The 22,998-nt window shown below is 46.3% G+C and overlaps 1 protein-coding gene across 2 annotated transcripts in view; it reads left to right on the top strand.

Moving 5' to 3' along the window:
- Nucleotides 1-22,998, top strand: part of LOC119373388 (transcription factor kayak) — a 167,817-nt gene that overhangs the window by 68,559 nt on the left and 76,260 nt on the right. The gene's annotated exons all lie outside the window — the stretch shown is intronic.

The following is a 22,998-nucleotide window of genomic DNA, read 5'->3' as shown; positions in this document are numbered from 1 at the left end:
TCGGTAACTACCTTTTTTTTACAACCTTTATTTTACTACCTATGGTTAGTAATGGCTAGGGTAGTAACAGTTACTAATTGCTGTTAGTAACGGCAAATGTAGTAACAGTTACCACCCTTGCCGTTACTAACTGCGCTTACTAACAGGGTAGTAACATATGTGACAAGCTGTTACAACCCCAAAGTTAGCAAGTACTACTACCTTTTTTTTTAAGAGTGTAGTTGCAGTTGGACTTTGACCTTATAACGCTCGGAGTTTTACTTGTAACTTGGCCATTTTGGGACAGGTAAGCGCGGTATGTTTGTGTTCGCCGTGGTATGGCTTAGCGGCCATATATCGATCGTGCTGCTGAACCAGAGGACGTGGGTTCGATTCCCGCAGCCACCGCGAACCGCATTTCGATTATCGAGACCCCTTTGACTTCAGAGGATATTCTGCCGCCACGCTGGAAATAATCCCTGAGCCGTTTTTCCTAAACGGGACGCCGAAATTGAACATGTTATGTTCGCATTATTAAACTATATACCGTTTTGGCAGTTATGCAATGGGTCACTTTTCCGTAAACATGGGAGGAGGTTTACAGTGACACCAAAGAGTAAAGTATGTGATGTAATTTAATACATCTGTATATCCTCTCTCTCTCTCTCTCTCTCTCTATATATATATATATATATATATATATATATATATATATATATATATATATAGATATATATATATGTGTATATATATATATATATATATATATATATATATATATATATATATATATATAATCTTTGCTGCGAGAGAAGCAGCAAAGATAGATGGACTTTTCATACGGCAGATACACAAAAGTATTATGTTTTGCGACCCGTGACGTCACACCGTGTACAAAGGCGTGGAGCGTTCAGCGCGATGTTCACAAGAGAGAGGTCATAACACATAACATTGATTTTTTTTTTTTTGTCAGTGATCATAAACATGTTTCCGTCGGATGAATAAAAGACTAGAACTTTACACAGCGATTTTTTTAAAAGAATAGATAGACTTGAGCAATCAAGATTGATTCTGTAGCGAGCTTTAATAATATACCCTTTGTGATACTTACTATACGTGATAGGCTGCTTCAGCTTCAAGATATCGCGAATTAATCTACAGTTTCGGGCATTTTTAAAGGAAACATCTCTATATATAGTATATTGGAGAGCTTATATATCGGGTGACGTTCGACGTAGCACTAATATTTCACTTATGCCGACGTCATTCATAATTAGATGTCCTGCGGTGCTTCCTCTGCGAAAAAAGAAGAATCCTTGCGCAGTTATGCGAGCTTGAATACTAATTAGGTGATTCTAGTAAAAGTTGCCGATCACATGCATGGAATTGCATGATCTGCGGCAGGCATTGTTTGGTGGTTATCGGGAAGCGAACGCGCCACTACCGAACTATACATGGCAAGTCGAAAGTGCGCCAATTGAAGTCGGTATATATAAAGGCGAAAGCCTTAAATGTCTCATGCGAGCATGACCTTGAAAGAATAGACTGTGTGAGCATGACCTTGAGCACGAGCCGTGCGTTCGCTTCGCCATTGCGGCGTTCGTGTGACAGACATAATAAAAAGCAAACCGACGTTCGCGCAATGTAAAGTCCACGGTAAAATACCCACACCGGATGGCTTTTGCCTTCGAGTCCATATATAGTTAAAACAGCTCTAAACGAAACGAGCACAAGCAAACACAGTACTGTTGCGCCCGTTGCCAACTGCTTTGGTTTATAGCAAAAACACACTGTAATACACCTTGAAAAGAGGTACACACGGGCCTGTTGTATCCTCTTTCAAGGTATATTCGTGTGTTTTCGCAATCAACAGAAACAGCGGTAGTCTTGTGTCTAATTGTCCTTGCTTCATTTTGCGCTGTTTTTAACTATGCTTAGGTACCAACTGGCTCGCATTCATACGTTCCTAGGACATTGAGTTTTCGTGTTTTTTTTTTTTTTTCATGCTTTCTTCTTTAATTCAGGTTCCATTGAGATGTATCTTTAACTGCTGTTCAATGATTTTTGTGAGCGTTCATCGAACTGCGCTCTATTTGCTCGAGCGGCGACCTCTCGCAACATGTCGCTGCATGCGCAGGAACAATTCCTCCCACGTGTTTTTGCAGGGGCATCGAAGGCTCCGCGCGCCAGTTGTTTTGTTCGTTGCCCGATTCGCAGCGACGTATGCGCGCTCCGCGATAAAAAAGAACTCCGCCGCCGCTGCATGCGACCGAGCGCGCTGTGGAATTTCCAGCTCCGGAAGGGCTTGCCTCGCTTTTTCCTTTACGTTTTATTTTTTCCCGCGCGATTCTCCGAAAGCGCGCGCGTCTCGAGCGAAAGGGTTGAGCCCACCGAGCGATTGGCTGCAGGGTACACGCGCGCAATGTAACGTAGCAGACGACTTTTTTTTTTCTTCTTTTCTGTCGTCTGCTTCTCTCCGCGTCGTCTGCATTCGGGTCGCGTCGTCTGCTCTATCTCCGTAACCTGCGTACGTGCGTGCGTTCCTATCTCGCATCCCGATTAGCCGCGCAGTCTAGCGGTCCGTATCGTAAACGAGTGACATACAGGGGTGACGTGTGACGCTTGTTTCTGTTTTATCGGGTACTCCTAGTACGTGTGTTGTTAGCTGTGTCAATCGGGAGGGACTTTGTACGTCACTGTTTTCTGCTGCAAGGCCTGCTCGTAAGTCTTGTTTGTTTGTTTGTTTTTTTCGAACACGTACAGTCGGCGTCAGAAGTATAGAATACCACTGGACACAAGAAAAAGCTAGATATTCCCGCTGCTGCGGCAGGCAGCCGTGAATTTAGATTCCCTGCCTGTTCTAAAACGCGCTAGCAACGTGTACTGTACAGTTCTACCGAATACAGTTACAAATTGTTGGGAAATTCAGTTTCCTCAGATCTATAGTGGTCTCTAAACTTTTTTTCTAAAAATTCAGTTTCCTCAGATCTATAGTGGTCTCGTTTTTTTCTAAAAGCATTAGCTCGGAGTGGTCAGCTGGTCTATACCAGTTGTTGCGTCAGCTTTGAGCATATTAAGTGAACCAACTTTTGTCGCGCGCATTGCAAGGGTGTAGGCAGAAATTTTTTTCGGGGGGGGGGGGGCACCTGCTTGATCTGAAGTGGGGACCTGGCAGGCGGATGTGGTCGAGCGTCACTTTGTGCTTTGTATGCCCTGGCAAAAAAAAACAAATTCAGGAGGGGCGGGGAGGCACGGGCCCGGTGTGCCGCCCCCTGGCTACGCCACTGGCGCATTGCATGCTGATGCCTAGGCGATACGTGCCACTGGCTTGTGACGTCAAGGCCGAGGAGATGGAACACCTGCTCGCCTAATGTTCTGGTGACTTTTATATTTTTCTTTAACGTAAGTGGACCAGTAAATCGCCAGTACGCCGCTCAATTCGTTCAGAAGAGGCGCGACGATCAAGACCTCACATATGCCGCAGGCTTTAATGCACGAAACATTCTTGCGGAGGTGAAAAAAGAAAAAAAAAAACTAGAGGTGCTCATAAGTTTATCTTCTCCTTAGCTGTGCAGTTTGCAAGCCGCATAATTAATTATGCCCGTAGAGCGCAGGTCACTAATTAAATTGAGGATTTTTAAATAAGTGCCGGAAGCACGTGCGATATCATCGAGGAACACCGATTTCGACCACTTGTGGTTTAACGTGCGCCTAAATTTAAGTACACGGTTGTTGTTTTTGATTTCTCACTTCCATCAAATTGAAAAGTCATATGTGAATAAAACGTCAGAGTGAAAAAACATTTATTCTGACGTTTCGGCCGGGGGCTGTCTTTTATCTTTTATAAAGGCCGGTCCCCGGCCGAAACGTCAGAATGAACGTTTTTTTTTTTTTTTTTTTTTACACTGACCTTTTATTCATATCGTTAACCGAATAGCCAGGAACCATCGCCTGAAACTAAGATCACGTGCTACGTGACGCCAACAGGCAAAAAAGAGTGTTCCACACTCGCCGCCATGGCTTGCGATTGGCGCTGACTAACACTCCTTGGTTTAAATCAACATATATACCCCAGAAAGTGGACGGGAGGATGACCGCCGCCGTAGCTCAGTGGTAGAGCATCGGACGCGTTATTCGAAGGTCGCAGGTTCGGTCCCTGCCGGCGGCAAGTCATCTTTTCGTCCGCTTCACTTTCTTCACATTTATATTCTAAATACTACAGATAACACCCCCTATACTTTCCTGGGCGTTATTGTCTGTTAGTTCTCATTTATATATATATATATATATATATATATATATATATATATATATATATATATATATATATATATATATATATATATTAAGATGAAGGCCGATGCACCGGCCGCAACCTTGTAGTAAACGAGTTGTTTTGTTTCTAATTGTGTGTTTCATTTTGAAGTATTTCTTCTGGTTCAGCGCATACCTTTTTCTTCTCCCCCCCCATATATATATATATATATATATATATATATATAATATGAGAAAGAGAGAGAGAGACATCGGTAAAGCATCGTGTCACGCTTGTAACTTATTAACGATCTTTTTTTTTCCACGCACACTTGCATGTTAGCGCAGCTACCTTATCAGTGCACGGCGCGTCAGATCCGCGTAATCTATCTCGCGGGCGGATGTGACGACGACGAGCTCGCAGGTTTTCGTGCCATATATGGGCATAGCGAGCGTCCTCGCGGCGGCGCGTGGAGGGCCCGTCGCATGACATCGAGATAATGGCTCATTCACACTGGGGAATCCGCCGGCCACAGCGACCGGAATTCGCGCGCCACCGAAAGTCAACATTGTTCACACCGCTTAGCAACCGCACCGCCGAAACTAGGGCGTCTAGTTGTCATCGTCCCTTCACGCGAAGGAACGCTGGCATCGACGCGCTCGGCGTTGTGTACGCGTTTCGTTATGGTGAAGCGCATAACAGGAGCAGGGTCGGAACTGCTGGGCCTGCTGCAAAGCAACTTTCTGGCGATGTCTGACGAGGATAAGCATGCATTCGCCGAACAAAAGAAACGACGCAAGCACTTGTGGTTGGTTCGTCCTGATTTGCAAGACGCGAGAAGCTTGGTCGAGCCGAGGTAATGCTACCCGTTTTGCGAGATCGCGATGATGTATTGCAAAGATGCTAATCGCGACAACACTTGGCAGTTGTCGAGAGCTACAGGATCATTAGGAAAGACTTCGCTGTTGCTGCGCGCTTCGACGACTGCGATATCACAAGCGCGCCGCCATTTTTCGAATGTTCGACTCGCGTTCCGATTGGTTCGCGGTGAAGGAATCCGGCGGCAGCTGCCGCAAAAATCGGTCCAGGACCGATCGACGCGGAATGGGCTTTTCCTGCGAATCTCGCTGCCGCCGAAGCGGATTCCGCGCGCTCTGGCCGCCGAATGTCTCGGTGTGAACGCGCCTTTACGCCGAATTCTCGAGGATCGGCGGAATCCAATAGAGGCTTACGGCACGTTCACACTGAGACATTCGGCGGCGAGAGCGCGCGGAATCCGCTTCGGCGGCAGCGAGATCCGCCGGAAAAGGCCATTCCGCGCCGATCGGTGCTGGACCGATTTTTGCGGCAGCTGCCGCCGGATTCCCTCACCGCGAACCAATTGGAACGCGAGTCGAACATTCGAAAAATGGCGGCGCGCTTGTGATATCGGAGTCGTCGAAGCCCACAGCAACAGCGAAGTCTTTCGTAATCATCCTCTAGCTCTCGAGAACTACCAAGTGTTGTCGCGATTAGCATCATCACGATCTCGCAAAACGGGTAGCATTATCTCGGCTCGACCAAGCTTCTCGCGTCTTGAAAATCAGGACGAACCAACCACAGCTGCTTGCGTCGTTTCTTGTTCGGCGAATGCATGTTTCTCCTCGTCAGACATCGCCAGAAAGTTTCTTTCCAGCAGGCCCAGCAGTTCGACGACCCTGCTCCTGTTTATGCGCTTCGCCGTAACGAAACGCGTACACAACGCCGAGCGCGTCGATGCCAGCGTTCCTTCGCGCGAAGCGACGGTGACAACTAGACGCCCTAGTTTCGGCGGTGCGGTTGCTAAGCGGTGTGAACAATGTTCAATTTCGGCGGCGCGCGAATTCCGGTCGCTGTGGCGGGCGGATTCCCCAGTGTGAATGAGCCATTATAACGAGGCGGAATTCCAGCCGCGGGACGCTTTTGGAAATGCTGCCGCTGGGTGCAGACGACAACGAACGCGGTCACCCCGTTCCGCCACTGCATGCCGATGACATGCTTGAAGTATAGTTCAGGGGTGAGGTTCTTTCGCGTGCTTCATATTATGAAATAGTTTTCACAGGCATCCGCAGCAGCTCGGCAGACGCAGGCTTTTATTAGAAATGGCTGGCAGCGCGCGTCCGTACATCTGCTGCGGACGCCCGAATAAACTGTGTAACGGAGTGAGTGAAAGAAGCTCAGCTATTAAAGTTTTATTATTATTATTATTATTATTATTATTATTATTATTATTATTATTATTATTATTATTATTATTATTATTATTATTGCTGGTTCCTTTCGTATGGTAACACTTCTCTTATTATTAAGGGAACGCACACGGGCGCTCTGAAAATAAAACTTAAGAGAAATACACAAAACGCTGAAAGCCAGAAAAAAGGCGGCTGATCCCTCCGTCATAGGAATCGTTATAACACAAAAGCGAAACGTGTCGTCACAGAAGTAGTTGATCGTTTATAGTGCACTGCTGTATGAGAGCTTGTACAATGTCTACTGGTTTTTCGCAGATATCGCACCGTTTGATGTGGACGCACTCACGTTAACACCAGTCGCACATCTCGGAACCGACGACTAACGCCCATGATCATGATTTAAGCGTTGCGGTAGCTGAAGTTTTCAAGATATACCTGGACACCGTGAATGGGGGGTGAATCGCGCACATCGATGGCATCAACAAGCACATAATAAACACTGACACTCGGTATGTACTCCTTCAAGGCGTCGTGAAACGCGAAGAGAAACGCTACGCGCGTCGTGTGTTCCCTCGATCCTGTCCTGGCCGTTCATTCTCAAAGGAACGCGCTGCGACAGCCAGGCGAGCGTCGGAGAGCTATTGTTCGATATGGATGGATACTATGAGCGAGGCTTTGGCTAAAGCCGCGACTTCGCTATTTGTTAAAACGTTTCCAAAAATTACACTTCTATTGGAAACGCGCCGAAAGGGACGGCCGTAGCAACGGCGCGTTTTTTTTTTTTTTCGCGTCTTGTGGCACACACGTCACCGCCCAGTTATAATGGGGACGCTCATAGCATCCGTCCAACCAAGAGCGCTGAGAGGAAATTGTGAAAGGTAAAAGGTCCGTTCATGTAGCCCCCGTAACATGTTTGGCGATAGCTCAGTGGCCTGAACACCCGCTAGCCATTGTCGCTGACCGAGAGGTCATGGGTTCGACTCCCGTTAACGGATTTCTTATAGTTTTCTTTGCCATCTGATGGCGTTCATTTTGCTGACGTATTTCCGTGACGGAAAAACGTCATGAAAGACTTGGTGGATTCCGGCATAAACACTTTCGTGCTAAAAGAATCCAAGGAACGAAATGAACGTAAGGTAACAAAAGAACCGCTCTTATGGCACGCCATATCTCGCCACAAAAACCAACACACTTGTAGACAACAAAATTTCAGCGACTTCTGACGGCCACTTTATAGCGACAGCCGCTGAGTGGCGGTTGCTTGTAGTGGCCATCCGAAGGCTGAAAATTCAACAAAAGTAAGAAATGTTTATTTCGCCTCTTACGAAATGTACCATCATAAAGGCAAAACATTTACGGCCAGTGTTCCGCGAAAGTTAGTCATTTATTTGTGCTTTATTTAATCAAATGAGTATGAAAACTTCTATAGCCTCGTTTCCAGGAGCTCTGGTTACCCAGAATTGTGATACTTGTATAAGTGAACCTTGAGTGCAGCCTTGAAACTTTCCCCAAACTTATCTCAAACTTATACTGTACTCGTACTTTCATGCGTGAACTTAATGCGAAAGTTCTTTTCTTGAATACGGGCCTATAACTAATGCCCTTACACCTTAGGGAAAAGGCATTTTGACGAATCAAAACACCCACATCATGTGGGTTGTCAATCGTCTAAACACCCTTATCATTGAAAAACCGTAAATAATAAAGTGTACCATTCGGGAACATTCAATAACGGATGTCATCAGCATTAAAGTGCACGCACGCGCCCAATCATACTGGCGACATGGCATATTGTAAAATACCCCATGGTGGGAGCGCTCGGGCTACACAACCTTACAGCGACCATCTGGTGTATATTCGCCTTTTAACGCGATAGCGTTAAAGAGCTCGTATCGCAGAAATTCCGCCGTCGGCGTCGGCACCGTTGGTTGTGAGCGAAAAATCATCATCTTGTCCGTGACCGAAAAATCGAAAAAGCTGCAAATAAAATAAATTATAAAAATATTGGGTCCGGGTGAGAATCGAACCCAGGCCGTCTGCGTGGCAAGCAGGTGTTCTACCACACAGCCACGCCTCTTTTTTTTTTTTTTTTCTTTATTACACAGCCACGCCTCTGCTTGGAGCTGCACTGAAAGTAACTTTGATGCTTCCCAAAAACATGCGCTTTAAATTGAGCATGGCATTACTCAGACTTATATAGGAAATGCGCACGCGTGGCATTACTCAGATTTATATAGGAAATGCGCACGCGTGGCATTACTCAGATTTATATAGGAAATGCGCACGCGTGTAATGTATCTCGTATGCTGGATTCTCCTTTGGTACGTGCAACTCAACATAAAATGCGATTCTAGAAGTAATGTTCGTGGAGTAGCGAGCATATAGAAGGGCAACTACTTACAGCGTCACTTACCTTTGCAAGAACGGTATTCCAATTGCAATTCAATATCAACCGCCGCAGCAACGATAACAACACACTTGTTGCACACAGGCGTACCAGGTTGACGCGCGAGGCCAAGCGCGGTATTTTAAGTGTAGCACAATCGTGCGCGTACAGTACGCTAGAATATTCTGGCACAATGTCGTCAAGCTTGCAGTCACCTCTGCGGTTCCCACGATGTAGCACCAGTTGACGTCCTCGCGTCATCAAACTGCTGCGACGCCGAGAACTACACACACACAGCTGACTTGGAAAAACGCGGTCTTGCGAAGCCATCTTGTCCGGAAACCAACGGACAAAAGTACACAACTGAGGCGTCTGAAACATTGCCGTTGATCAGATGGCAGCTGAATGAAATCAGGGTTCATCATCCGACGTGTGGCCACCGCCTTACACAATATTAACGTTGCAACGTCCAAGGAAGACACGACGAAAGCGACGAGCCCAGCCGGCCTTGTCGGGTGCGCTGTACACATAAAGCCCCTATACCTTCGGGGCTTTCTGTGTATAGGGGCTTTATGTACACAGTGCACAGCGCGCGCTCTCACGGCCACCGAAAGAAATAAAAGAAAGTGGAGACAGGAGTTAGCTTGGAGCATGGCCAGTCGGTGGAAGAAAGAGGAGGTGTTGCATCGTCGGTGTGGCGTATTGTCGAGAGATGGCGCTAGTTTGTTTTTGCGCAACGGTATCGCAAACTTCATTCAAAATGCATGGGATCCTATGCGGGGTTGGGAGAGGGTGCAACCGCCTGAGCCGAGCGGTGGCGCCACCATACCGATGCACGAGGCGGATAGCCATGGTACCTTGAGCCGCCGTTCTGTGCCGGGGGCGATATTGTTTTTCTGCACAACTGAACATTAAACATTCACAGAATATGCATAAATTTGTCTTCTTGTAGATAGCCCTAGATGAGACGGATCTTTAAATATAAACTTGCCTAATATTGAACGACTTTTTAATCAGAGAGTCCCAATTATCATCTGGCATGCAGTCGTTTGGGCCACAAGTGTTTGGATAACCCATAACAGCCTTAGCTCCTAAAAGGTTTTAAATGTGAAACATTACCCCTTATGCGAACCAGAAGTTCTCTTGGGAAAGGAAAACACCCTTGCACACTCACTTTTGCAAATTCTGGCTAGGCAAAAGTTTGTTTTGCTTTCTTGAAGTCGCTTTAATTGTGCAAAGTGGTTTACAGTGGACGAGCGGCTTTCCAGTGAGTTTTGCCGTCTACGTCTGCTGCAAACCCTGGTACGAATGTAGCCTCACTGCATCTGGCTATAGGGCGAGCGTGCATTAGCTTCACTGAAAAACTTTTCATCTCGGACTTCCGCAATTTGCCTGAGAAGTTTTTGCCTCGGCTACACCAGTTGGCGAACTGCATAGTTGTTATTCGGAAGCCTGGTTCTTTCCCGGCTGTCGAATTCTTTTTATGAAGCGATCGGAACTCACAATAGAAGTCAATGGAACGCGAGAATGCTCTCGAAAGACGCCATAAAGGTGAAGTGGAACATTAGACTTCGTATCGAAGGATACCGAACATAGGACTGTGGATAATTTCGAAAGAATGCAACTCGCACACTTGTACAATTGATTGTGATTTCAGTACGATAGTTATCGTACGAGGTTGCAAGACAAGCAGTGTTTCATTCTCTTAAAACGTAACGCAGCTCAACGCTGGAACCAATTGCTGATGGGGCAGCGAATATCGCCGAAGTGGATGGTCGTGCCGCTGCTGTTCCTATGCTTGTATGGTGTTGCACTCTTTCTGGAATCTGGCAACCTTCGTAGAGCAATGGCGGCGGCAAAAGGTTCGTACTTTGTCCCGTCGAATGAATCGCATGCTGTGACACTTTGAACCGACTCTGACGGGAATCGTAAATGGATACTTCCAAATATCGTGCCGTTTGATGTAATAGCGCTTTAAAGGCTGCCTTCTGCGCAATACATTTGGCCCATGTGACCAGCGTGACTGAAATACGGAGTCGTTTTCAGCAAATGCTTTTGCTACAGTTACCTAACTGGTATTGCCGGTTATTGCGCTGAAGGCAGATGTCCAAACGGTAGCCCCCAAACGACTAGCACGAAAGATAAGTGTTCCACAACAAAATTCGGCCACTGGAAGAGTATCACTGTTTCATCAAAAAGCACAAGACGGTCACCTTGACAAATTGGAATCTCCAAACGGTGAGTCATAATGGTGGTGTTGAGTATGCAACACATAGCTGCCGGCCTCAGAGATCAGATGTCACGGCACATCTTTACAGTGAGCATAAAGACCGCATGGATGTGCACAAAAGCGGCGTATGTACTGATCATTGGTTACGATACACACTCGTATGCAGACGCACTTTTCGATATCGTTCCTGCGAGGCTTATACAGAACTCTGCCTTGTAGCAACACATTAGCACACTCTTGTACCACTGCCATTTCTCTGTGGAACAGCGAGACAAGTGAATACAGATCATCAGCGTTTTTTTGTAGCTCGCCGCATTCGCCCCGATGAAAAGTATAATCTTGTTGATATTGAAATGTTGTTACCATAGTTAAATGTTCAATTACGGGCCAGGCTTACCTCCTCCGGATGCTCGGAAGCGAACAGTCTGCTGTAGGACGGGATTACATGGTACAAACCAGAAGCCTTGAACCCGAGTAAGTATGGTATGCGCATTAGGAAAGTTTTGTGAACATAAAAATAATTATTGGCGGATAAGCGGGAGTGTTTGAGAGGCAAAGTTTTCAGAACTACTGGCTATGATCCATCCCAAAGGTGCTTGGTGTAATGAATTCCGAAAACCTACTTACGTTAATTACTTTATAGCTAAGTTGCCCCGTCACTCTTGTCTAGGGGTTGTGGCGCTCGACTTGCTGACGCGAAGGTCGCGGGATCGAGTCCCGGTCGCCGCGGCTGCATTTTCGATGGAGGCGAAAATGTTTGAGGCCCGTGTACTTATATTTAGGTGCACGTTAAAGAACCCAGGAGGTCGAAATTTCCGGAGCCCTCCACTACGGTGTCTCTCATAATCATATCGACGATTTGGGACGTTAAATCTCAGGTATTATTACTATTTATAGCTAACTTGATATTAAGGTCATTTACCAGAGATTGTTGGCGGGACTGACTAAATTACGCTTGTTCCGTTTGAGAAAATCGATCGTGCTCTCGTATCTTTCTATATTACATTTGACACAACATAGAAAGAAAACCGGTAAAAGAGCCCAAGACCTTATATGATGGCTGTAATTTGTTTGGACGGAATTAAAGATGTCTTGTACGATAACATTTATGATAAGTCGTTGTTATTCTATGTACATGTGTGTTAGCTCATCTAAGGCAGGAGTTTGCCTCTTACATGTGCCAATGGTGTACCGATTTCAATGAAAACTGACGGTGAATTAACTGGTAGCATTTTACAGCGAAAGCTGTTATGAGATCATTTCAACGGCCGTGTTGGGTGCCGTAGTTGTCCGCCGCCGCCACCGCCGTGTCCGCAACCGCTATCGCACGAAATAAGAAAAAAAAAACGGAAATAGAAAAATTTCCAGGATGGAACGAGGTTCAAACCTGGCCTTCTGCGTGGGATCCCAGTGCTCTACCTCAAGGCCATGCCTGTGCTGGAAACTGCTTTGCAAAAAGACCCTATACAGGATTCATGTCGGGAAGGAACCACGTTGCCATATTAATGTTGTGTGGTAGAAGAGTAAAATAACAACCAGGCGTCACACAACGTGAAATCTGTAACCGGGCGTCACACAATGCAAATGTGCGCAACGAGTGGGGTTGTTGAGCTGCTTCAAAACCCATTACAATGGCCTCTGCGATAATTCTTCATCGTCATCAGCCACAGCATTAACAAAGTGCACATAATCTCTTACAGGTGCTTTGAGAGTACCACGGTTCTCCGCAGAATGACGAAAAATTGCACAGTGGCTGCTTCCCTACTTCACAAAAAATATGATGATTTACAGCGTAGTGGGTTCCTGGCAAGTGCACTTCCATTGGTTGCCAAGCAAGCCCATAAGGCACCCATTATCCATTTCCTCAGGCTCTCAATAAAGTTCATTCTCTCTCTCTCTCTCTCTCTCTCGCTCTCTCCGTTTAACGTATGTTATAAAGCGTGGTGGGTCAGTTAAATAACGACCGGGCGTCACGCATTGTGAATTGCGTAGTGGGTCGTTTAAAGCTTCCAACCCATTACAAAGGGCTCAGCCATGATTCTTCATCGTCATCAACCGTCGCATCAACAAAATGCACGTAATGCCTTACTGATGGTACCTCACTTCTCCGGAGAATAACGAATAATGTCGTGGTGGGCGCTTCCCAACTTCCCAAAAATTATGATTTGTGGCGTAGTGGGTACGTTGCTAATGTACTTGTATTAGTAGCCACAAGAGAGTTTATAACGGACTCTAGAAATGCTGCTCTTCCATCTTTCGCTGTGACTGTGCTGCGCTTTCCGCGCAGGCCTGGCGTTTTTCAGTTGATCTTTGACGTGCTTTTCAATTGAAGCGACCTATTTATGGCCCAGAAGCTGGCAGGAGCTCACGAATGGTAATTGAGATACGTTAATAGCTGTTAAACTTTTATTGCGTTGCAGGAACCCTCATAACTATATTTTACAGTTCTAAATTTAACAATTGCAGTTCCATTTGTTGCTAACTAGATTTAAGAACAGGTTTGTAAAAATGCCCAGTTAGAGAGAAAGAGTAACTCCACTTGATTATAAGGATTTATCCTCAAGTTCACAAAGCGATAACTGGAACCGAGAACTGTATTATTATTGGTCTGCTACCATGTGGACATTATAGTTGCCGTTGTTAGCTTATTTGCTCACTAAATCCTTCTTGGTTTCCTACATTGACAGCCTGCCCGAGTGAGAACGAAGTTCGGACCGAACGTCACTTCCGCTTGTGGGATGAAAAGCTAGAGCAAGCACTGCGATCTCATGGTCAAGGGCCACCGAAAACGGAGGAAGAAGCCTGGCACGCTGTCACGGACCACGTTCACGTATTCTCCGCATTTGTGGCCACAACGACAGAGCACGCGATTCACATCACCGCCCTCGTGAGGAGTGAGAAGGCGAACGCAACGCGCACTCTCGTACAACAGCCGACTCTGGTGTGCATCATTCGCACATCCAACCAGACAGTAACGCGCACAGCGCGTATCCGACAAATGTGGGCCTGGTTTAATCCAATCTTCTCGAACGCCTTGATTCTTTGCCCGCCACCGAACGAAACAAGCACGGCGAATGAAGAAATTCGAGTGGCCGTCGCTGTTGAAGGTGCGGCACAGGATTCCTTGCGATGGCTCCAACTGCGCCGACCACAAGAAACAGTCGAAGAGAAATGTTGCGCCGTCTGCATCCGGCCAATTTTCGGATATAACATAAGCCTGTGGAAGGTCGTCGAATTCGTAACACATTACAGGACCCTTGGAGCGAATAGGTTCTACTTTTATGACTTGGACATGTCTTCTGGCCTGAAACTTCTTTTGGCACGGCTGCAGTCCGCAGGAGTCGACGTGACGCTTGTCCCGTTCAAACTAATCGCCAACACTGATGAGGTTCACGGTCACGGCCAGATGCTGGCGTTGTACGACTGCATATTTCGATCCATGTCAAGAACTGAGTACTACATCCACGTAGACCTCGACGAACTCATTGTTCCGGCTTGGCATAGCAGTATCCCGGCATTGGTACGAGAAAAAGAACTTGAAGGCAACCACAGCTTGGGGAGTCTTATTGTGTCTAACCGCTACCTTTGTTATGAATACCCTCTGAACATCGACTATTCTGATCACAGGTATGTACCCCTTCAAATGAGGTTGCTTACCTTTCACAATAAGGACATGCCCTATCTAGGGTTCAGCAAGCACATCGGACGCTCCAGGGCCATCTGCGAAGCAGCTGTTCATACTGTGGCTCGACACTGCGGAGCATATAGGGCGATCTATGTGAACAGTACCGTGGCTTTCATGAATCATTATAGGCGCTGCTGTGACATTCCCGCTGAACATGAATCGCACAGATTCATCCGTCTAATGGATATTCGTGATATTGCTGTGGATCAATCTTTTTCGCAGCTGTCAGAGCGTATTGAGCGCGACGAGGTGGTGAGATTGTTGAGAAATATTACATTGGGGTGACTTGCACCCATTAAGTGCGTGAATGTGGTGATCTTGTCAGGGAAATAAAACTTGTCGCATGGCTCTTTTGCTCTTTGCAGAAATCATGGCTCGTTTAAATGTAGTGTATCGTGCATTATCCGTTAGCCAGCGCAGATGACAAAAAATGGTGCCTGGGTATGGAGTCCACGTTTTGCTGAGTGCGCGTGCTACTATTCTGAAAACTACTGAATGTCGTGGCCGACCTTTGGTACGTACATTGCTGGAAGGCCCTTTAGCGGTGTGAATATTATCTCGTATGACAGGCGAAGATGGGTGTTGGGGTATGCGAAGGTACTCCGCGAACTTCATTACTGGTGTCACGGCGTAAGAGAAAAGGCTGCCTTCTAGGTAAAAGTAAATATCCAGGTCCACGTAAAGACCAGAGAAAAAGGCGTACCCGTACTTCGAACACCTGTTACCAAACAAGTTTGTTTAACAGCGAATTTGTTTAAAGCCGACGTAAATCCTTAGGGATCCTCATTCTAACTTTCTATACCAGCTACGGGACTGAAGCCTGACGAGAGGGAGAGTACTGGTAAAGCTAAGGGAGGGAGAGGGAAGCCTAGTGTAGCTAATGCTCCTGAAACTCCGTAAAGTAGTGACACTCTCCTCCTCGGTCTCCTCTCCTTCGCACACTCTTTTCGAACGTGGCGCCACCTACTTTGCTCCTGCGTAGCAGACTCCCTTCGCGGAGATAGCGCTTGCTTGCCAGGCAGCGCGCTGTAAGCATTCGCGCCAGCCGTGTAGCTCTTATTTTTTTATTAATTAGTGTTTAGGAGATGTTAGCGCTTTTATATAGCACCGGCTGCTCCTTTTCTCAAGTACAATTCGCGAAAATCACGGCAATGAAAAAAAAAATGCATAAAAGAGCACCAAGGGAGAGTTCGTGTATCTGCTTCTAGAACACAAGGTTTCTCTCCGGTGACTTATGCACATTTATTAACTGCACTTTTTGCTGTTTGTTAACTAATTAAAAAAATCACACCATATCCACGGAGTGAATGATGATGAGTGGGCGAAGATGCGGAGGTTCATCGGTAAACCATGAATCTTCCGTGAATTCTGCCCAGTACATCATCACCGACGTGAGATCGGGCGCGTTTATACTAAAGGTTCGATGAGTTATGACGACTTGTAGCTCACTTTAATTTTACATGTACGCTGTGAATTTTCATTGTTTAGAAAACCATTGCTTTAGAAAACATCTGCCGTCTTTTCGTTTTTCTTTAGAAACATCTGGCGTTCTTTCGTTTTGCTTTTAGAAAACATCTGGCGTCTTTCGTTGGTTTATTTCATCAATCAACGGCGTTTTGAACAAAATTTTTATTGTTTAATCACGCACAGGAGAAATCTCACCAGGCACTACCTTGGAGGTAAACAATGGCTGCTAATGGGAATGAGACACAGAAGAAGTCGGCTTTTAGCTAACACTTACACTTCTACTTCTACTAACGTTTCCTACTGGAACACGCCAATGGCTGCTAATGGGGAATGAGAGACAGAAGAATTCGGCTTTTAGTTAACGCGCACGCTACGAATTTTTTACTGTTCAACAACGCACAGGAAAAATCTCCCACCGGCACCACCTTGGAGGTCAAGATCTGGTACTAGCGTTACGACTGGTTACGCACTACTACGAGGGACGAACGGGTGCCGCCTTAAGGAGCGTCGCCCCTAAAATGATCTAAACGAGCGTAACGGTGGCCCATGACAGCTCTGTGTAGTGCCGCATAGGTTATACAATATGTACAGAGAGCATGTGCTTGCCTTCGTTGGTAAATTTAGTAGTTTTTTCATTAGTAACGTAGTTTTTCTAGTGGTAAATTTCAACTCACGAGACGCACTGCAGTCCCTGAAGTCGCCGCGCGCGTACGGTCAAGTAGTCCTGGGCATCAGGCGCTTAGTGAAAACTCACAGGCTCTTATGCATTAAGACGACTCGAAGGCAAAAGCCATCTTCTTGTCCTTCTTCGGTTGACATATTGATCATACCCCACACCACTCAGAAAGCTTTGTGCACCTCACATGGGTTTGCATTGCCTCCGCGATCGGCGCAACGATCATGGGGGCAAAGCGATGTGATGATGTCATCGCGTGACATCACGTTATGTGACGCCATGATGACGTCATATTGACATCACCATGACGTCCCCGGTCTTGGCGATCTGTGACGTGGTGATGACGTTATTTGGTGACGTCTTCGCGGTATGCTACTTTGGATCACTCGTGTTGACGCCGCCGACGCGGGACGTCGACATCGCCTACGTCAGTTCTAGCGTTCGATGAGGCATCTGAGGCTTTCCCAATAAAATTGCCCCAGAAGGCGTCCATCAATTATCGTTTATATATTTGGACAGCGTTGGTTGTTTCGTTAAGTGATTAAACGCACCAACCGTATTGCGCAAGTGCGTTAGAGCGATATCGCTGAATGAATGAGAAAGCGAATATAAAAACTAGCGTGTCGCCCCGCCGCGGTGATCTAGTGGTTATGGCGCTCGACTGCTGACCCGAAGGTTGCGGGATCGAATCCCGGCCGCGGCGGCTGCATTTTCGATGGAGGCGAAAATGTTTGAGGCCCGTGTACTTAGATTTAGGTGCACGTTAAAGAACCCCAGGTGGTCGAAATTTCCGGAGCCCTCCACTACGGCGTCTCTCATAATCATATCGTGGTTTTGGGACGTTAAACCCCAGATATTATATTAAAAACTAGCGTGTCACCGTAAACGTTTCCTTCGCGAGACTTCCACTCGCGGATATAGACCTTCACACGAAATAGCACATAAATCTAGGCGCGAAATGGCACGTATACGTGAGTTCCTAAAGGGTAAACGCACACTACGCCTCTGTTGGGGACGCACGCTTTGGATAGCTACCTTCGCATCGCAAGTCCACCGGCTGAGCGGTCAACTTAAAAGAGCTAGAGAAAGCTATTTCCTCTTAAACGAGCACGCAACAAAAACAATCGGAGAGTATAAATCCTAATGCGAATTTTCGCACTCAAGCTTTGTTTATTCAAAAGAGCTGAGCCGAATCTGATGTTTCGCAATGACATTGTTCATCAGTCCGCGTGCATGATGCCAGCTGCGCACAAACCAATACCGCGAACTCTAAAGTCGGCGCATCACGTCCACAAGAAGTAACCACGTAAGGTTGACACAGAAAGAAAAACAAAGTAAAAACCCCGCAGAAGCAGTACTGAAACGTGCGTGGGAGATGGCGACGTACTGCTGTGCGATTTCCGCTCTTCTATACGGCTTTAGAGCGGGCGTCGCGCGAACCTCGACGCACACTTACAGTATGAGAGCCCCGCAACTTACCTTGCATAGTCGAGTGGAAAATGTGGGACTCAAGCCTTCCCTTCCTATTGTGTGCAACCGTCTTTTGTCGCAACTCGTTGCGCTTACCGGACGGTATCATGAGGGGCTTTTTGCCTTGGCTAGACTTGTTCTGACATCAGAAAGCGCAGCAGCCGCCCATGGCAGGCAACAGCGACGTCGGTCTTGTGCGAGCAGTATTTCACAGCACAACGCGCACGGAATGACAAGTGCGTATCCATAAAATACATGCGCTGTGCACCAGCGAGACCATGCTTCACGAGCAAAGATGGCAGTCGACAGCGACTGTACATAAACAAACCATCGCCGCGCGCGGTCCCACGTGGCGGCAGCGGGCCAATACCGACGCGACGTGAACCTCGGAGAGGGCAGAGGAGGGAGAAAAGAAGGAGGCGCGCTTCTAAGCACGTATGTCGCTACTCGACGCAATTGGTTGGAAACGAAAGGCGTGAATATGTCAGAAAACAAAGAAAATGTAGTATTGGTTCTAATTAATGGTTGTATATGATAGATAAGATAGTGAGGAGTAAGTTGATTGAAGGAAAACATTAGTTAGGCCCGTAGATATATAATTAAACGTGTCAGACCCTGAAAGCTTAAGAAATGTCTGTCAGTGGACGTTGAAATATACCAGATTGTCAACGTTCCCGTACCCCTTCACTATACGGCGTGCCTCGAAATCATATCGTGGTTTGGCACGTAAAAGATTACGTTGCTGAAAAAATCACAGGCGCTCATGACGTTGCTTCTAAGATCTACATCACAAGCTACGCTAGTGCTTGTTAATTTTGTTAACGAAACCTTAGGCTGACGAGTTGACAGAGTAATTCACGTTCCGATATATGTGGAAATTCTTACCTGGAACGAGGTGATAAATAACGAGTGTCTTTCGGAAAAGCGAATGAATGTCACAACACCCGTGGTGTAAGATACTAAACTTTACTGTATCTTTGTATCAAATTGAGAAGTAGAAGGCAAACGGTTTTTAGGTTTCTAAAAGGGGATGTGTTTCCTCGTTCCACAGCTTTGACTCCCATATACCGAGTGTTCCCATAGAAAAGAACGCCCGGGCTCAGGATGGGCCCGACCATGGGTGTTGCTATATTGGCCCAGGCCACGGCTGGGCTTGGAAGAACTGGCCCGCGCCGGGCCTGTACTATGCTCGTCCATGTACGCCAGGCCCCGGCCCCCTTGTGAACACACGAACACGCGCAAGGTAGTTCGAAGAACGTGTGGTAAATAGGTCCCAACGCAGGGCATATACTCATGGTTTCACCGCAAGGCGCCGGCGACTCCACAGTGCGCAACGACAACATTCAAATATGTGTTCAAGATAGTGGCGTTTGTCTCAGAACACGAATGACTGAGTATCGGGAAGGCGCTATGGTCTGCAAGGCCATCATCATCTTCAGCTGAGACGTGAACCGAAGGAGACGAAGTGTCGGCGGCTGTGATGTCTCCTTCTGGATCGACTGTGACGTAGGGTATATTCTAGCTTTAGTAATAACTAACTTAGCCATTAAGCAAGTCCTCTAGCCACGTCCGACACTTCTCTGCAGTGGGCGTACTTAGCATCTTCCGCCACGATAGAAGAATGGCCCCAGCTGCGAGACCGTGCGACACGGTTAAGAGCGTCGACGGACTGCCGCAGCCAGACGCACGTCCACCGAGAAGTAAGCAATCATTTCTTGTTTGCTTTATACTTCAGAGGTACTAAAGTATGCGGTGGAACCGTATAATTGAGCATTAAATTCACAGCATAAGCGTAAATTTCTTGCGTGCTTGTAGACAGCCCTAAGAGAGACAGATCTTTTAATATGAGCTCTCCTAAACTCCAACGACCTTTTAATCAGAGAGTCCCCATTATCATCCGGCATGCAGTCATATGGGCCACAGGTGTTTGGGTAACCCTTAACACCCTTACTCCTAAAGATTGTTTTAGATAAAATATTACCCCTGATACAAGCCAAAAGGCATTTTGGGGAAGGAAAACGCCCTTGCACCATCATTTTTGCACATTATCGCTCGGCAATAGTTTGTTCTGCCTGCTTGATATCGTTTTAATTGTGCAAAGTGCTTTACAGTGAACGAGCGGCTTTCTAGCGAGTTTTCCCGTCTAAGTCTGCTGCAAAACCTGGTACGAATATAGCCTCAATGCATGTGAATATAGGGCGAGCGTGGCTTCACTGAAAAACCTTTCCTCTGGGACTTCCGCAATTTGCCGGCGAAGTTTTTGCCTCGGCTACACCAGTTTGCGAACTGCATAGTTGTTATTCGGAAGCCTGGTTCTTTCCCGGCTGTCGAATTCTTTTTAGGAAGCGATCAGAACTCACAACAGAAGTCAATGGAACACGGATATGCTCTCGAAAGACGCCATAAAGGTGAAGTGGAACATTAGACTTCGTATCGAAGGATACCAAACATAGGACTATGGATAATTTCGAAAGAATGCGACTCGTACACTTGTACAATTAATCATGATTTCAGTACGAATGTTGTTATACAAGGTTGCGAGACAAGCAGTGTTTCATTCCGTTAAAACGCAACGCAGCTCAACGCAGGACCCGGTTGACCATGGGGCAGCGAATATGCATGGTGGTGCCGCTCCTGTTCCTCTGCTTGTATGGCGTTCCGCTCTTTCTGCAATCTGGCAACCTCCGTAGAGCAATGGCGGTGGCAAAAGGTTCGTATTTTGTCCTGTCGAATGAATCGCGTGCTGTGACACTTTGAACCGACTCTGACGGGAAGCGTAAATGGAGACTTCCAGATATCGTGCCGTTTAATGTCATAGCGCTTTAAAGGCTGCCTTCTGCGCAATAGATTTGGCCCATGTGACCAGAGTGACTTAAATACGGATGCGTTTTGAGCAAATGCTTCTGCTACGTTTACCTAGCTGGTATTGCTGTTATTTCGCTTAAGGCAGATGTCCAAGATGTGGCCCCCAAACGAGTAGCACGAAAGATAGGTATTTTGCACCAAATACGGCCAGTGGAAGAGTGTCACTGTTTCATCGAAAACCAGAGGATGGCAACCTCGTCCCTTTGAAATCTCCAAATGATGAGTAATAATTGCGGTGTTGAGTATGCAAGACAAAGCTGCCGGCCTTGGAGATCAGATGTCATGTCACATATTTACAGTGAGCATAAAGACCGCACGGCAGTGCACAAAGGCGCCGAATGTACTAATCAGTTGTTACGATATACACTTGTATGCGAGACGCGCTTTTAAATATCGCTCACGCGAGTGTTATACAGAACCCTGCCTTGTAGCAACACATTAGCTCACTCTTGTACTACTGCCATTTCTCTGTGGAATGGCGCGACAGGTGCTTACAGATCATCAGTTTTTTTTTTTTTACCTTGCCGCATTTGCCCCGATTAAAAGTTAAATATTGTTGATATTGAAATATTGCGATATAGATAAATGTTCAATTTCGGGCAGGCTCACCTTATCGGGATGCTCAGGATGCTCGGAAAGCTCAAAGTCTGCTGAGGACGGGATTACATGGTACAAACCAAAGCGTCTTGAACACGAGTAAGTATGGCATGTGCATTGTGAAAGGTTTGTGAACATAAAAATTAATATGTCGGATAAGCGGGAGCGTTTCAGAGACAACTTTTCGGAACTACTGGCTATTATCCATCGCACATGGGGGCGTAGCAGAAATTTTTTTCGGGGGGGGGGGGGGGTTGGGGCTCAACCCTACTTTATGTATCTTCGTGCGTGCGTTTGTATGTCTGCGTGTATGTATATGCAAGCAAAACTGAAATATCTGAAACTGAGAAACGCCACTAATCCCAAAGGTGCTTTGTGTAATGAATTCCGATAACCTACTTACATTAATTACATTATAGCAAAGTTGATAATAAGGTCATATTCCAGAGATTGTTGGCGGCACTGGCTTAACTACGCTTGTTCCGCTTGAGAAAATCGATCGTGCCTTTGTTATATTATAATGGACACAACATAGATAGAAACCGGTAGAAGCCCAACACATCTATATGACTGCTGTATATATGTTTGAAGGCACCAAAGATGTCTTGTACTGTAACATTTTATGATACGTCAGGGTTATTCTATGAACATATGCGTGTTAGCGCATCTGAGCGAGGTGTTTGCCTCTTACGTGTGCCAGTGGTGTAATGAGTTCAATAAAAACTGACGTTGAACAAATGGCAGGTATTTTTAGTTGATACTACATTAGCTTTTCAATTGAAGCGACCTAGTTATGGCGCAGAAGCTGGCAGGAGCTCACGAATGGTAATTGAGATACGTTATTAAAAGTTTATTGCGTTGCAGGAAGTCTCATAACTATGTTTTACAGTTCTAAATTTAACCATTGCAATTCCAGTTGTTGCTAACTAGATTTAAGAACAGGGTTTGAAAAATTACCAATTACAAACTGAGAGCAACCGCAAATTTATTGTAAGGATTTATGATCAAGTTCACAAAGCGATAACTGGAACCGAAAACTGTATATATTATTGATCTGTTGCCATGTGGACATTATAGTTGCCCTTGTTAACTTATTTGCTCGCTGAATCCTTCTTGGTTTCCCACATTGACAGCCTGCCCGAGCGAGAACGAAGTTCGGACTGAACGTCACTTCCGCT

Source organism: Rhipicephalus sanguineus, chromosome 11 (assembly GCF_013339695.2).
Source record: "Rhipicephalus sanguineus isolate Rsan-2018 chromosome 11, BIME_Rsan_1.4, whole genome shotgun sequence".
In the NCBI taxonomy this organism is placed as follows: Eukaryota; Metazoa; Arthropoda; class Arachnida; order Ixodida; family Ixodidae; genus Rhipicephalus; species Rhipicephalus sanguineus.
Note: the sequence above shows the minus strand (reverse complement) of the source record. Positions and strands in the feature narration are given on the sequence as shown.